The sequence below is a fragment of the Pimephales promelas genome, chromosome 13 (assembly GCF_988280905.1).
Source record: "Pimephales promelas chromosome 13, fPimPro1.hap1.1, whole genome shotgun sequence".
Classification (NCBI taxonomy): Eukaryota; Metazoa; Chordata; class Actinopteri; order Cypriniformes; family Leuciscidae; genus Pimephales; species Pimephales promelas.
In genome coordinates this window covers 7,127,291-7,136,855 of record NC_142781.1, presented here as the reverse complement: position 1 = coordinate 7,136,855, position 9,565 = coordinate 7,127,291, and the positions used below count along the sequence as shown (strand labels likewise).

General features: G+C 43.0%; 31 non-coding genes across 31 annotated transcripts; all 31 read right to left on the bottom strand.

Annotated features, from left to right (window-relative positions):
- Positions 1 to 35: 35 nt before the first annotated feature.
- On the bottom strand, positions 36 to 108 carry trnav-cac (transfer RNA valine (anticodon CAC)). Its single transcript has one exon. It is a non-coding gene; the product is annotated as a tRNA-Val (tRNA).
- Positions 109 to 231: 123 nt separating this feature from the next.
- Positions 232 to 304, bottom strand: trnav-aac (transfer RNA valine (anticodon AAC)). Its single transcript has one exon. It is a non-coding gene; the product is annotated as a tRNA-Val (tRNA).
- A 219-nt stretch (positions 305 to 523) lies between these two features.
- Positions 524 to 596, bottom strand: trnav-uac (transfer RNA valine (anticodon UAC)). The gene has a single exon. It is a non-coding gene; the product is annotated as a tRNA-Val (tRNA).
- A 266-nt stretch (positions 597 to 862) lies between these two features.
- On the bottom strand, positions 863 to 935 carry trnav-cac (transfer RNA valine (anticodon CAC)). Its single transcript has one exon. It is a non-coding gene; the product is annotated as a tRNA-Val (tRNA).
- A 123-nt stretch (positions 936 to 1,058) lies between these two features.
- Positions 1,059 to 1,131, bottom strand: trnav-aac (transfer RNA valine (anticodon AAC)). Its single transcript has one exon. It is a non-coding gene; the product is annotated as a tRNA-Val (tRNA).
- A 219-nt stretch (positions 1,132 to 1,350) lies between these two features.
- trnav-uac (transfer RNA valine (anticodon UAC)) lies at positions 1,351 to 1,423 on the bottom strand. Its single transcript has one exon. It is a non-coding gene; the product is annotated as a tRNA-Val (tRNA).
- A 265-nt stretch (positions 1,424 to 1,688) lies between these two features.
- On the bottom strand, positions 1,689 to 1,761 carry trnav-cac (transfer RNA valine (anticodon CAC)). The gene has a single exon. It is a non-coding gene; the product is annotated as a tRNA-Val (tRNA).
- Positions 1,762 to 2,222: 461 nt separating this feature from the next.
- On the bottom strand, positions 2,223 to 2,295 carry trnav-aac (transfer RNA valine (anticodon AAC)). Its single transcript has one exon. It is a non-coding gene; the product is annotated as a tRNA-Val (tRNA).
- A 219-nt stretch (positions 2,296 to 2,514) lies between these two features.
- On the bottom strand, positions 2,515 to 2,587 carry trnav-uac (transfer RNA valine (anticodon UAC)). The gene has a single exon. It is a non-coding gene; the product is annotated as a tRNA-Val (tRNA).
- A 267-nt stretch (positions 2,588 to 2,854) lies between these two features.
- On the bottom strand, positions 2,855 to 2,927 carry trnav-cac (transfer RNA valine (anticodon CAC)). The gene has a single exon. It is a non-coding gene; the product is annotated as a tRNA-Val (tRNA).
- Positions 2,928 to 3,050: 123 nt separating this feature from the next.
- trnav-aac (transfer RNA valine (anticodon AAC)) lies at positions 3,051 to 3,123 on the bottom strand. Its single transcript has one exon. It is a non-coding gene; the product is annotated as a tRNA-Val (tRNA).
- Positions 3,124 to 3,342: 219 nt separating this feature from the next.
- trnav-uac (transfer RNA valine (anticodon UAC)) lies at positions 3,343 to 3,415 on the bottom strand. Its single transcript has one exon. It is a non-coding gene; the product is annotated as a tRNA-Val (tRNA).
- A 266-nt stretch (positions 3,416 to 3,681) lies between these two features.
- On the bottom strand, positions 3,682 to 3,754 carry trnav-cac (transfer RNA valine (anticodon CAC)). Its single transcript has one exon. It is a non-coding gene; the product is annotated as a tRNA-Val (tRNA).
- A 123-nt stretch (positions 3,755 to 3,877) lies between these two features.
- trnav-aac (transfer RNA valine (anticodon AAC)) lies at positions 3,878 to 3,950 on the bottom strand. Its single transcript has one exon. It is a non-coding gene; the product is annotated as a tRNA-Val (tRNA).
- A 219-nt stretch (positions 3,951 to 4,169) lies between these two features.
- trnav-uac (transfer RNA valine (anticodon UAC)) lies at positions 4,170 to 4,242 on the bottom strand. Its single transcript has one exon. It is a non-coding gene; the product is annotated as a tRNA-Val (tRNA).
- Positions 4,243 to 4,507: 265 nt separating this feature from the next.
- trnav-cac (transfer RNA valine (anticodon CAC)) lies at positions 4,508 to 4,580 on the bottom strand. Its single transcript has one exon. It is a non-coding gene; the product is annotated as a tRNA-Val (tRNA).
- A 123-nt stretch (positions 4,581 to 4,703) lies between these two features.
- Positions 4,704 to 4,776, bottom strand: trnav-aac (transfer RNA valine (anticodon AAC)). The gene has a single exon. It is a non-coding gene; the product is annotated as a tRNA-Val (tRNA).
- A 219-nt stretch (positions 4,777 to 4,995) lies between these two features.
- Positions 4,996 to 5,068, bottom strand: trnav-uac (transfer RNA valine (anticodon UAC)). The gene has a single exon. It is a non-coding gene; the product is annotated as a tRNA-Val (tRNA).
- A 265-nt stretch (positions 5,069 to 5,333) lies between these two features.
- On the bottom strand, positions 5,334 to 5,406 carry trnav-cac (transfer RNA valine (anticodon CAC)). Its single transcript has one exon. It is a non-coding gene; the product is annotated as a tRNA-Val (tRNA).
- Positions 5,407 to 5,529: 123 nt separating this feature from the next.
- trnav-aac (transfer RNA valine (anticodon AAC)) lies at positions 5,530 to 5,602 on the bottom strand. The gene has a single exon. It is a non-coding gene; the product is annotated as a tRNA-Val (tRNA).
- A 219-nt stretch (positions 5,603 to 5,821) lies between these two features.
- Positions 5,822 to 5,894, bottom strand: trnav-uac (transfer RNA valine (anticodon UAC)). Its single transcript has one exon. It is a non-coding gene; the product is annotated as a tRNA-Val (tRNA).
- Positions 5,895 to 6,160: 266 nt separating this feature from the next.
- On the bottom strand, positions 6,161 to 6,233 carry trnav-cac (transfer RNA valine (anticodon CAC)). The gene has a single exon. It is a non-coding gene; the product is annotated as a tRNA-Val (tRNA).
- A 123-nt stretch (positions 6,234 to 6,356) lies between these two features.
- trnav-aac (transfer RNA valine (anticodon AAC)) lies at positions 6,357 to 6,429 on the bottom strand. The gene has a single exon. It is a non-coding gene; the product is annotated as a tRNA-Val (tRNA).
- A 219-nt stretch (positions 6,430 to 6,648) lies between these two features.
- trnav-uac (transfer RNA valine (anticodon UAC)) lies at positions 6,649 to 6,721 on the bottom strand. The gene has a single exon. It is a non-coding gene; the product is annotated as a tRNA-Val (tRNA).
- A 266-nt stretch (positions 6,722 to 6,987) lies between these two features.
- On the bottom strand, positions 6,988 to 7,060 carry trnav-cac (transfer RNA valine (anticodon CAC)). Its single transcript has one exon. It is a non-coding gene; the product is annotated as a tRNA-Val (tRNA).
- Positions 7,061 to 7,183: 123 nt separating this feature from the next.
- On the bottom strand, positions 7,184 to 7,256 carry trnav-aac (transfer RNA valine (anticodon AAC)). The gene has a single exon. It is a non-coding gene; the product is annotated as a tRNA-Val (tRNA).
- A 557-nt stretch (positions 7,257 to 7,813) lies between these two features.
- trnav-cac (transfer RNA valine (anticodon CAC)) lies at positions 7,814 to 7,886 on the bottom strand. Its single transcript has one exon. It is a non-coding gene; the product is annotated as a tRNA-Val (tRNA).
- Positions 7,887 to 8,009: 123 nt separating this feature from the next.
- trnav-aac (transfer RNA valine (anticodon AAC)) lies at positions 8,010 to 8,082 on the bottom strand. Its single transcript has one exon. It is a non-coding gene; the product is annotated as a tRNA-Val (tRNA).
- A 219-nt stretch (positions 8,083 to 8,301) lies between these two features.
- Positions 8,302 to 8,374, bottom strand: trnav-uac (transfer RNA valine (anticodon UAC)). Its single transcript has one exon. It is a non-coding gene; the product is annotated as a tRNA-Val (tRNA).
- A 266-nt stretch (positions 8,375 to 8,640) lies between these two features.
- trnav-cac (transfer RNA valine (anticodon CAC)) lies at positions 8,641 to 8,713 on the bottom strand. Its single transcript has one exon. It is a non-coding gene; the product is annotated as a tRNA-Val (tRNA).
- Positions 8,714 to 9,467: 754 nt separating this feature from the next.
- trnav-cac (transfer RNA valine (anticodon CAC)) lies at positions 9,468 to 9,540 on the bottom strand. The gene has a single exon. It is a non-coding gene; the product is annotated as a tRNA-Val (tRNA).
- Between the last annotated feature and the right edge of the window lie 25 nt (positions 9,541 to 9,565).

The following is a 9,565-nucleotide window of genomic DNA, read 5'->3' as shown; positions in this document are numbered from 1 at the left end:
AAACCACTGAAAAAATGTTAGCAAAGACCATCCACAGTTTCCGCCCAGTTTCGAACTGGGGACCTTTCGCGTGTGAGGCGAACGTGATAACCACTACACTACGGAAACAAGCCCTTCAGGTGCAGACAGAAATCTTCTGGTGCAGGCTTGTTAAAAAGTGTACCAAGGAAAAGTGAGCTGAGCCCTCCTGTTGTGGCAAACAGTTTAAATTTTCTGCCAAAAGCCAATTGCTGTTTCTGCTCGGTTTCGAACCGAGGCCCTTTCGCGTGTTAGGCGAACGTGATCACCACTACACTACAGAAACCTCCTTATGTAAGATATGTGCTTTTTCGAAAATGGCTCCATCCCATAATCTTTCCTGCAAGCATTGTGACAAGCTGTTTAAATTCCACAAACAACAGATAAGAGCTCATTCGGAATGGCAGTCTGCCTACAGCTCTTTGGTACAATTGCCCTCACCTAATTTCAATAGTCCAAAAACTTTGTTGCGAATTTCAGCACGTATATTAAAAACCCCTTTACTTGTTTCCGCCCAGTTTCGAACTGAGGACCTTTCGCGTGTAAAGCGAACGTGATAACCACTACACTACGGAAACTTATCTTGGAAGACAGTCCGACCTCTTTTAGCGTACGCTTGTTCAAAAGCGACTGAAACGATAGACTGCCCACTGTCCTTAAAATGGCAAAAAGCTGCTATTTTTGTTGGCAGACTAAACATTTTTTATTACTCTACAGGAAACTTCAATGGTCATTTGTTTTGTTTTAGTCCTTTTCTAAAGAATTTACACCACAAATCGCCCTGCAAGTGTTCTGACCCGCTCAACAGAAAACCACTGAAAAAATGTTAGCAAAGACCATCCACAGTTTCCGCCCAGTTTCGAACTGGGGACCTTTCGCGTGTGAGGCGAACGTGATAACCACTACACTACGGAAACAAGCCCTTCAGGTGCAGACAGAAATCTTCTGGTGCAGGCTTGTTAAAAAGTGTACCAAGGAAAAGTGAGCTGAGCCCTCCTGTTGTGGCAAACAGTTTAAATTTTCTGCCAAAAGCCAATTGCTGTTTCTGCTCGGTTTCGAACCGAGGCCCTTTCGCGTGTTAGGCGAACGTGATCACCACTACACTACAGAAACCTCCTTATGTAAGATATGTGCTTTTTCGAAAATGGCTCCATCCCATAATCTTTCCTGCAAGCATTGTGACAAGCTGTTTAAATTCCACAAACAACAGATAAGAGCTCATTCGGAATGGCAGTCTGCCTACAGCTCTTTGGTACAATTGCCCTCACCTAATTTCAATAGTCCAAAAACTTTGTTGCGAATTTCAGCACGTATATTAAAAACCCCTTTACTTGTTTCCGCCCAGTTTCGAACTGAGGACCTTTCGCGTGTAAAGCGAACGTGATAACCACTACACTACGGAAACTTAACTTGGAAGACAGTCCGACCTCTTTTAGCGTACGCTTGTTCAAAAGCGACTGAAACGATAGACTGCCCACTGTCCTTAAAATGCCAAAAAGCTGCTATTTTTGTTGGCAGACTTAACATTTTTTATTACTCTACAGGAAACTTCAATGGTCATTTGTTTTGTTTTAGTCCTTTTCTAAAGAATTTACACCGCAAATCGCCCTGCAAGTGTTCTGACCTGCTCAACAGAAAACCACTGAAAAATGTTAGCAAAGACCATCCACAGTTTCCGCCCAGTTTCGAACTGGGGACCTTTCGCGTGTGAGGCGAACGTGATAACCACTACACTACGGAAACTTATCTTGGAAGACATTCCGACCTCTTTTAGCGTACGCTTGTTCAAAAGCGACTGAAACGATAGACTGCCCACTGTCCTTAAAATGGCAAAAAGCTGCTATTTTTGTTGGCAGACTAAACATTTTTTATTACTCTACAGGAAACTTCAATGGTCATTTGTTTTGTTTTAGTCCTTTTCTAAAGAATTTACACCGCAAATCGCCCTGCAAGTGTTCTGACCTGCTCAACAGAAAACCACTGAAAAATGTTAGCAAAGACCATCCACAGTTTCCGCCCAGTTTCGAACTGGGGACCTTTCGCGTGTGAGGCGAACGTGATAACCACTACACTACGGAAAAAAGCCCTTTATGTGCAGACAGAAATCTTCTGGTGCAGGCTTGTTAAAAAGTGTACAAAGGAAAAGTGAGCTGAGCCCTCCTGTTGTGGCAAACAGTTTAAATTTTCTGCCAAAAGCCAATTGCTGTTTCTGCTCGGTTTCGAACCGAGGCCCTTTCGCGTGTTAGGCGAACGTGATCACCACTACACTACAGAAACCTCCTTATGTAAGATATGTGCTTTTTCGAAAATGGCTCCATCCCATAATCTTTCCTGCAAGCATTGTGACAAGCTGTTTAAATTCCACAAACAACAGATAAGAGCTCATTCGGAATGGCAGTCTGCCTACAGCTCTTTGGTACAATTGCCCTCACCTAATTTCAATAGTCCAAAAACTTTGTTGCGAATTTCAGCACGTATATTAAAAACCCCTTTACTTGTTTCCGCCCAGTTTCGAACTGAGGACCTTTCGCGTGTAAAGCGAACGTGATAACCACTACACTACGGAAACTTAACTTGGAAGACAGTCCGACCTCTTTTAGCGTACGCTTGTTCAAAAGCGACTGAAACGATAGACTGCCCACTGTCCTTAAAAATGGCAAAAAGCTGCTATTTTTGTTGGCAGACTAAACATTTTTTATTACTCTACAGGAAACTTCAATGGTCATTTGTTTTGTTTTAGTCCTTTTCTAAAGAATTTACACCACAAATCGCCCTGCAAGTGTTCTGACCCGCTCAACAGAAAACCACTGAAAAAATGTTAGCAAAGACCATCCACAGTTTCCGCCCAGTTTCGAACTGGGGACCTTTCGCGTGTGAGGCGAACGTGATAACCACTACACTACGGAAACAAGCCCTTTATGTGCAGACAGAAATCTTCTGGTGCAGGCTTGTTAAAAAGTGTACAAAGGAAAAGTGAGCTGAGCCCTCCTGTTGTGGCAAACAGTTTAAATTTTCTGCCAAAAGCCAACTGCTGTTTCTGCTCGGTTTCGAACCGAGGCCCTTTCGCGTGTTAGGCGAACGTGATCACCACTACACTACAGAAACCTCCTTATGTAAGATATGTGCTTTTTTGAAAATGGCTCCATCCCATAATCTTTCCTGCAAGCATTGTGACAAGCTGTTTAAATTCCACAAACAACAGATAAGAGCTCATTCGGAATGGCAGTCTGCCTACAGCTCTTTGGTCCAATTGCCCTCACCTAATTTCAATAGTCCAAAAACTTTGTTGCGAATTTCAGCACGTATATTAAAAACCCCTTTACTTGTTTCCGCCCAGTTTCGAACTGAGGACCTTTCGCGTGTAAAGCGAACGTGATAACCACTACACTACGGAAACTTATCTTGGAAGACAGTCCGACCTCTTTTAGCGTACGCTTGTTCAAAAGCGACTGAAACGATAGACTGCCCACTGTCCTTAAAATGGCAAAAAGCTGCTATTTTTGTTGGCAGACTAAACATTTTTTATTACTCTACAGGAAACTTCAATGGTCATTTGTTTTGTTTTAGTCCTTTTCTAAAGAATTTACACCACAAATCGCCCTGCAAGTGTTCTGACCCGCTCAACAGAAAACCACTGAAAAAATGTTAGCAAAGACCATCCACAGTTTCCGCCCAGTTTCGAACTGGGGACCTTTCGCGTGTGAGGCGAACGTGATAACCACTACACTACGGAAACAAGCCCTTCAGGTGCAGACAGAAATCTTCTGGTGCAGGCTTGTTAAAAAGTGTACCAAGGAAAAGTGAGCTGAGCCCTCCTGTTGTGGCAAACAGTTTAAATTTTCTGCCAAAAGCCAATTGCTGTTTCTGCTCGGTTTCGAACCGAGGCCCTTTCGCGTGTTAGGCGAACGTGATCACCACTACACTACAGAAACCTCCTTATGTAAGATATGTGCTTTTTCGAAAATGGCTCCATCCCATAATCTTTCCTGCAAGCATTGTGACAAGCTGTTTAAATTCCACAAACAACAGATAAGAGCTCATTCGGAATGGCAGTCTGCCTACAGCTCTTTGGTACAATTGCCCTCACCTAATTTCAATAGTCCAAAAACTTTGTTGCGAATTTCAGCACGTATATTAAAAACCCCTTTACTTGTTTCCGCCCAGTTTCGAACTGAGGACCTTTCGCGTGTAAAGCGAACGTGATAACCACTACACTACGGAAACTTAACTTGGAAGACAGTCCGACCTCTTTTAGCGTACGCTTGTTCAAAAGCGACTGAAACGATAGACTGCCCACTGTCCTTAAAATGGCAAAAAGCTGCTATTTTTGTTGGCAGACTTAACATTTTTTATTACTCTACAGGAAACTTCAATGGTCATTTGTTTTGTTTTAGTCCTTTTCTAAAGAATTTACACCGCAAATCGCCCTGCAAGTGTTCTGACCTGCTCAACAGAAAACCACTGAAAAATGTTAGCAAAGACCATCCACAGTTTCCGCCCAGTTTCGAACTGGGGACCTTTCGCGTGTGAGGCGAACGTGATAACCACTACACTACGGAAACAAGCCCTTTATGTGCAGACAGAAATCTTCTGGTGCAGGCTTGTTAAAAAGTGTACAAAGGAAAAGTGAGCTGAGCCCTCCTGTTGTGGCAAACAGTTTAAATTTTCTGCCAAAAGCCAACTGCTGTTTCTGCTCGGTTTCGAACCGAGGCCCTTTCGCGTGTTAGGCGAACGTGATCACCACTACACTACAGAAACCTCCTTATGTAAGATATGTGCTTTTTCGAAAATGGCTCCATCCCATAATCTTTCCTGCAAGCATTGTGACAAGCTGTTTAAATTCCACAAACAACAGATAAGAGCTCATTCGGAATGGCAGTCTGCCTACAGCTCTTTGGTACAATTGCCCTCACCTAATTTCAATAGTCCAAAAACTTTGTTGCGAATTTCAGCACGTATATTAAAAACCCCTTTACTTGTTTCCGCCCAGTTTCGAACTGAGGACCTTTCGCGTGTAAAGCGAACGTGATAACCACTACACTACGGAAACTTAACTTGGAAGACAGTCCGACCTCTTTTAGCGTACGCTTGTTCAAAAGCGACTGAAACGATAGACTGCCCACTGTCCTTAAAATGGCAAAAAGCTGCTATTTTTGTTGGCAGACTTAACATTTTTTATTACTCTACAGGAAACTTCAATGGTCATTTGTTTTGTTTTAGTCCTTTTCTAAAGAATTTACACCGCAAATCGCCCTGCAAGTGTTCTGACCTGCTCAACAGAAAACCACTGAAAAATGTTAGCAAAGACCATCCACAGTTTCCGCCCAGTTTCGAACTGGGGACCTTTCGCGTGTGAGGCGAACGTGATAACCACTACACTACGGAAACAAGCCCTTTATGTGCAGACAGAAATCTTCTGGTGCAGGCTTGTTAAAAAGTGTACAAAGGAAAAGTGAGCTGAGCCCTCCTGTTGTGGCAAACAGTTTAAATTTTCTGCCAAAAGCCAACTGCTGTTTCTGCTCGGTTTCGAACCGAGGCCCTTTCGCGTGTTAGGCGAACGTGATCACCACTACACTACAGAAACCTCCTTATGTAAGATATGTGCTTTTTCGAAAATGGCTCCATCCCATAATCTTTCCTGCAAGCATTGTGACAAGCTGTTTAAATTCCACAAACAACAGATAAGAGCTCATTCGGAATGGCAGTCTGCCTACAGCTCTTTGGTACAATTGCCCTCACCTAATTTCAATAGTCCAAAAACTTTGTTGCGAATTTCAGCACGTATATTAAAAACCCCTTTACTTGTTTCCGCCCAGTTTCGAACTGAGGACCTTTCGCGTGTAAAGCGAACGTGATAACCACTACACTACGGAAACTTAACTTGGAAGACAGTCCGACCTCTTTTAGCGTACGCTTGTTCAAAAGCGACTGAAACGATAGACTGCCCACTGTCCTTAAAATGGCAAAAAGCTGCTATTTTTGTTGGCAGACTAAACATTTTTTATTACTCTACAGGAAACTTCAATGGTCATTTGTTTTGTTTTAGTCCTTTTCTAAAGAATTTACACCACAAATCGCCCTGCAAGTGTTCTGACCCGCTCAACAGAAAACCACTGAAAAAATGTTAGCAAAGACCATCCACAGTTTCCGCCCAGTTTCGAACTGGGGACCTTTCGCGTGTGAGGCGAACGTGATAACCACTACACTACGGAAACAAGCCCTTTATGTGCAGACAGAAATCTTCTGGTGCAGGCTTGTTAAAAAGTGTACAAAGGAAAAGTGAGCTGAGCCCTCCTGTTGTGGCAAACAGTTTAAATTTTCTGCCAAAAGCCAACTGCTGTTTCTGCTCGGTTTCGAACCGAGGCCCTTTCGCGTGTTAGGCGAACGTGATCACCACTACACTACAGAAACCTCCTTATGTAAGATATGTGCTTTTTTGAAAATGGCTCCATCCCATAATCTTTCCTGCAAGCATTGTGACAAGCTGTTTAAATTCCACAAACAACAGATAAGAGCTCATTCGGAATGGCAGTCTGCCTACAGCTCTTTGGTACAATTGCCCTCACCTAATTTCAATAGTCCAAAAACTTTGTTGCGAATTTCAGCACGTATATTAAAAACCCCTTTACTTGTTTCCGCCCAGTTTCGAACTGAGGACCTTTCGCGTGTAAAGCGAACGTGATAACCACTACACTACGGAAACTTATCTTGGAAGACAGTCCGACCTCTTTTAGCGTACGCTTGTTCAAAAGCGACTGAAACGATAGACTGCCCACTGTCCTTAAAATGGCAAAAAGCTGCTATTTTTGTTGGCAGACTAAACATTTTTTATTACTCTACAGGAAACTTCAATGGTCATTTGTTTTGTTTTAGTCCTTTTCTAAAGAATTTACACCACAAATCGCCCTGCAAGTGTTCTGACCCGCTCAACAGAAAACCACTGAAAAAATGTTAGCAAAGACCATCCACAGTTTCCGCCCAGTTTCGAACTGGGGACCTTTCGCGTGTGAGGCGAACGTGATAACCACTACACTACGGAAACAAGCCCTTCAGGTGCAGACAGAAATCTTCTGGTGCAGGCTTGTTAAAAAGTGTACCAAGGAAAAGTGAGCTGAGCCCTCCTGTTGTGGCAAACAGTTTAAATTTTCTGCCAAAAGCCAATTGCTGTTTCTGCTCGGTTTCGAACCGAGGCCCTTTCGCGTGTTAGGCGAACGTGATCACCACTACACTACAGAAACCTCCTTATGTAAGATATGTGCTTTTTAGAAAATGGCTCCATCCCATAATCTTTCCTGCAAGCATTGTGACAAGCTGTTTAAATTCCACAAATAACAGATAAGAGCTCATTCGGAATGGCAGTCTGCCTACAGCTCTTTGGTACAATTGCCCTCACCTAATTTCAATAGTCCAAAAACTTTGTTGCGAATTTCAGCACGTATATTAAAAACCCCTTTACTTGTTTCAGCCCAGTTTCGAACTGAGGACTTTTCGCGTGTAAAGCGAACGTGATAACCACTACACTACGGAAACTTAACTTGGAAGACAGTCCGACCTCTTTTAGCGTACGCTTGTTCAAAAGCGACTGAAACGATAGACTGCCCACTGTCCTTAAAATGGCAAAAAGCTGCTATTTTTGTTGGCAGACTTAACATTTTTTATTACTCTACAGGAAACTTCAATGGTCATTTGTTTTGTTTTAGTCCTTTTCTAAAGAATTTACACCGCAAATCGCCCTGCAAGTGTTCTGACCTGCTCAACAGAAAACCACTGAAAAATGTTAGCAAAGACCATCCACAGTTTCCGCCCAGTTTCGAACTGGGGACCTTTCGCGTGTGAGGCGAACGTGATAACCACTACACTACGGAAACAAGCCCTTTATATGCAGACAGAAATCTTCTGGTGCAGGCTTGTTAAAAAGTGTACAAAGGAAAAGTGAGCTGAGCCCTCCTGTTGTGGCAAACGGTTTAAATTTTCTGCCAAAAGCCAATTGCTGTTTCTGCTCGGTTTCGAACCGAGGCCCTTTCGCGTGTTAGGCGAACGTGATCACCACTACACTACAGAAACCTCCTTATGTAAGATATGTGCTTTTTCGAAAATGGCTCCATCCCATAATCTTTCCTGCAAGCATTGTGACAAGCTGTTTAAATTCCACAAACAACAGATAAGAGCTCATTCGGAATGGCAGTCTGCCTACAGCTCTTTGGTACAATTGCCCTCACCTAATTTCAATAGTCCAAAAACTTTGTTGCGAATTTCAGCACGTATATTAAAAACCCCTTTACTTGTTTCCGCCCAGTTTCGAACTGAGGACCTTTCGCGTGTAAAGCGAACGTGATAACCACTACACTACGGAAACTTATCTTGGAAGACAGTCCGACCTCTTTTAGCGTACGCTTGTTCAAAAGCGACTGAAACGATAGACTGCCCACTGTCCTTAAAATGGCAAAAAGCTGCTATTTTTGTTGGCAGACTAAACATTTTTTATTACTCTACAGGAAACTTCAATGGTCATTTGTTTTGTTTTAGTCCTTTTCTAAAGAATTTACACCACAAATCGCCCTGCAAGTGTTCTGACCCGCTCAACAGAAAACCACTGAATAAATGTTAGCAAAGACCATCCACAGTTTCCGCCCAGTTTCGAACTGGGGACCTTTCGCGTGTGAGGCGAACGTGATAACCACTACACTACGGAAACAAGCCCTTTAGGTGCAGACAGAAATCTTCTGGTGCAGGCTTGTTAAAAAGTGTACCAAGGAAAAGTGAGCTGAGCCCTCCTGTTGTGGCAAACAGTTTAAATTTTCTGCCAAAAGCCAATTGCTGTTTCTGCTCGGTTTCGAACCGAGGCCCTTTCGCGCGTTAGGCGAACGTGATCACCACTACACTACAGAAACCTCCTTATGTAAGACATGTGCTTTTTCGAAAATGGCTCCATCCCATAATCTTTCCTGCAAGCATTGTGACAAGCTGTTTAAATTCCACAAATAACAGATAAGAGCTCATTCGGAATGGCAGTCTGCCTACAGCTCTTTGGTACAATTGCCCTCACCTAATTTCAATAGTCCAAAAACTTTGTTGCGAATTTCAGCATGTATATTAAATACCCCTTTACTTGTTTCCGCCCATTTTCGAACTGAGGACCTTTCGCGTGTAAAGCCAACGTGATAACCACTACACTACGGAAACTTAAATTGGAAGACAGTCCGACCCCTTTTAGCGTACGCTTGTTCAAAAGCGACTGAAACGATAGACTGCCCACTGTCCTTAAAATGGCAAAAACTTGCTATTTTTGTTGGCAGACTTAACATTTTTTATTACTCTACAGGAAACTTCAATGGTCATTTGTTTTGTTTTAGTCCTTTTCTAAAGAATTTACACCACAAATCGCCCTGCAAGTGTTCTCACCCGCTCAACAGAAAACCACTGAAAAAATGTTAGCAAAGACCATCCACAGTTTCCGCCCAGTTTCGAACTGGGGACCTTTCGCGTGTGAGGCGAACGTGATAACCACTACACTACGGAAACAAGCCCTTCAGGTGCAGACAGAAAT